Source organism: Dysidea avara, chromosome 14, assembly GCF_963678975.1.
Source record: "Dysidea avara chromosome 14, odDysAvar1.4, whole genome shotgun sequence".
Lineage (NCBI taxonomy): Eukaryota > Metazoa > Porifera > Demospongiae > Dictyoceratida > Dysideidae > Dysidea > Dysidea avara.
The window spans coordinates 5,209,048-5,212,294 of NC_089285.1; the positions used below are offsets into that span (position 1 = coordinate 5,209,048).

The 3,247-nt window shown below is 36.0% G+C and overlaps 1 long non-coding RNA gene across 5 annotated transcripts; it reads right to left on the reverse strand.

Annotated features, from left to right (window-relative positions):
• Positions 1-1,008: 1,008 nt before the first annotated feature.
• On the reverse strand, positions 1,009-2,685 carry LOC136244353 (uncharacterized). 5 transcript variants are annotated; one of them, XR_010695169.1, is made up of 10 exons: positions 2,565-2,685; positions 2,367-2,410; positions 2,139-2,316; positions 2,029-2,089; positions 1,793-1,901; positions 1,601-1,742; positions 1,458-1,550; positions 1,319-1,406; positions 1,197-1,265; positions 1,009-1,145 (listed from the first exon to the last, which is right to left on the reverse strand). It is a non-coding gene; the product is annotated as an uncharacterized lncRNA (long non-coding RNA). The 5 variants fall into 5 exon arrangements; XR_010695168.1 differs by having other exon boundaries at positions 2,033-2,089; positions 2,565-2,684; XR_010695165.1 differs by having other exon boundaries at positions 1,793-1,977; positions 2,033-2,089; positions 2,565-2,684.
• Positions 2,686-3,247: the final 562 nt, after the last annotated feature.

The following is a 3,247-nucleotide window of genomic DNA, read 5'->3' on the forward strand; positions in this document are numbered from 1 at the left end:
TGTGCTCTATTAGACTTACTGTGACTATTGTAGATCAACTTTTACTGTGACTTGCATTTTCACTGGCGATTTCATGATATGGCACAAGTATTGGTGTGAAGACCACGATACTGAATCCAAAATCTATTTCCAGAGCAACTGTCAACTAGTCATCTGATTAAAATCACTTTGATAAAACAGCAGCATTAACAGCAAAATACAACAGCACACCAGTGACACCAGCAAAATATATTTTTATACAGCCTATTAATTTGTACACAATTCTAAAGACAGTTCTATAAAATTCCAGATTCAACCTTTTACACATTTACTTTCAATGTTTACTAGCTGTTTCTGTTTTATCTTTATTCTGTTTCCCCCTCCTCATGTTCCACATGATAAAATAAGAGCAAGTATCAAATCATTCACTAAAAATGTTCTCTTTAAAATTAATGATCAAGGAATAATGTTAATAATCTATATGAGAAATATATTTTTTTTTATTAAGTTGAATCCAGTTCTAATGGACAAGGTTTGACTATCAGCCTTAGATAGCTCTTGTCAGCTACTTGAATTTTATCTGATTGAATATTCTTGTCTTAGCCTGAATCACTCCAAGAAATTAACTCTTTTAATGATCCCATGGACTATCTGGCATCATCATTAAAACTAATCACCAACTTATTGTTTTTCAGCTCCAACCACTTCCTTTGACGTAGATCCAGTATCCATTCTTGTAGCCACTGGTGCCAAAAATGTCTTGGACTCTCTTCCACTGTGAAAAAAGCTCAGAATAATAAGGTCTATAACAGTCTTATTATGTTGGTATTGGAATGAAATAGTACAGCGTATATTAATAGATTAGGACTTTACTATAACAAGCTTATTGAATACATTTAAGACAGTCATATATTAGAGATTAAATCACTAGTATAGTGCAGTGTATTATCAGACTATACTAAGCCTATTTCAACCATATATTGGCTACTATACTACTGTACTTTTTTACTTTCCATAACCTTAATTAAATAATTTCTATAATTATATTTGTAATGAATTTAATTCTGTAAATATGTTAAAACCACAATAGGTACAGCTAGTAAATCAATGTCTCCTTGGCCATGGCAGTATCAAATCAATTTCGTCATTTATCAGTCTTTATCCAACTGTAGCAGGTAAGACAGTAAATACAATTCACAAGTTCCATTACAAATTACCTGTATTATCATCACTATGTAGAACTCTGTGACAATCTGTTAGTTGTCTGGTAGAACTGTCCCACAGCTCTAATACAAAGACGGTAAATATAATGTGTATTCTGGACAATCGTTGGACTTACAGTCTGTAACAATAAGATTCTCATAAAACTGAGACCTTGTCTGGAAACCTAGTATTACCATGTAGAACGGCGGCTAGGTCCCACAACTCTATTAAAGATGGTAAATATAATGCGTATACTGAACAATCATTGTACTTACAGTTTGTAACAAGCTTTTAAAACTGAAACCGAGTCTGAGACCGACAATCCATGTACAACTAAGACAAGTCTGATAAGACCAGGTCTCACAACCCTAAGTGGAGGCAAACATAATTCATATTCTGGATTATTTGGTGTACTTACAGGTGTTATCAGTGAGTCTAACCAGACATAAAACAGCCACTTAGTATGTGACTTTGTTGGGCTAACGTGTTACGTAAGCTCACAAGAAGCATCTGATACACTGATAACCAAGTCCAAGAATCTTGTAATCACTAAAGTACAACTGAAACAAGACTAAATATAATATAATTTGCATACTCTCAGTGAACTTACTTTTGTTAGCAATACGAGCATGGTCAGTGAAATAAGGACAAACAAGACGGAACAGGTTCTTGAAAGCACTCAACTCATTTACAGTGCCAGACAAGGTAGCAGCCATCAGCTGTTGATAAAAAGTAGTGAAAAACATGAAGAAATGAGACCGGTTCCCAGAAGAAATGAGACCAGTTTCCATAAACCTAAACAAAGGTAAATATAAATTGTATACTGGACACTCTCAGTGTACTTACTTACAGATGTTAGCAATAAGAAGAATCTCCTAGAACTGAGACCAAGTCTGTAATTCCTACCCTATTGAAAAGAAAATGAATAAAAACCCAATCAGGCTTAATGCACTTACAGCTGTAAGTACTTAGAAGATGACGTTGGACAACTCCATGAAAAAAGAACAAAACTGTCCACATATGGTCGCTACCAGATTCTTTAAAGGAAGCAGCTGCCATTGAAGGAAACTAACACTGCAGATGTTGTACACTGACAGCCTGTAGAACTAAGAGGTTCGACAAGAAGTTGTACCTCTGAAGAGATAATATACAAAATCATAACAGCAGATCATGCATACTCTTACTGTTGATGGCTGATGAACTGTGTCCACTCGTCATCCGCCATAAGCTGAGATAACAGGATAGCTATAAAACATGTAATACGTACACAGCACTGAACACCAAAGTTGAATAATTTGCAGGTCATTGTCATACAATACACAATAAACAATTTAATACGGCTAAAACTATCGTACAAGCTATCATTTTAGTCTAATACTTACTCATCTAGAGCTGTTTTTGATTGCTGCCATCGAAGGAATTGTCCACTTGGCCGCGCCACTTCACCACTACAGCCAACAGGGATGTACGAGGGTTGTGGTCCATAACTATCATCGTGGCTCATTGGACGATGGCGCCGATCGCGCACACTCTTTCCGCGAGATACACCGTCATTGGCGTCATATCACTCACATTTACAACCTCTGATACAACAATAGCGACAAAGATGGCGACTTAATTACATCTAATACGCATGCGCACACCACTGACTCCTCAATTTTAAACAAGCATTACTACGAACTTTTGCAGGTGTGCTAACTGAGCAAGAAAATCTAGATTTGTATGACTCTTAGATTGAATAAATATTTTTTCTGGTATTATATGCTTTACTGACTATGAAAATGTGTGTGTATGAAATTATCACAAACTGAAGCTAGTTAGCTAGCTATAGTGATTAACAGAAGTGTAGCTACTTATTGTAAGATCATCATGACTTTGTTTGGTACAAAAAAAATCTTAAGTCACATGAGATGGTGAAGCTAAAAATGAGACAATAATCAGGGGCGGATCCAGTAGCTGGCAAGGGGAGGGGCACAAATAGGCTAAGTTGTAGGTGGTTGGGGAAGCCAGATTCTCTTGCTAGTTGCTGCATTTTTGAAGCACCAAATAATCACCTCTTTATAGT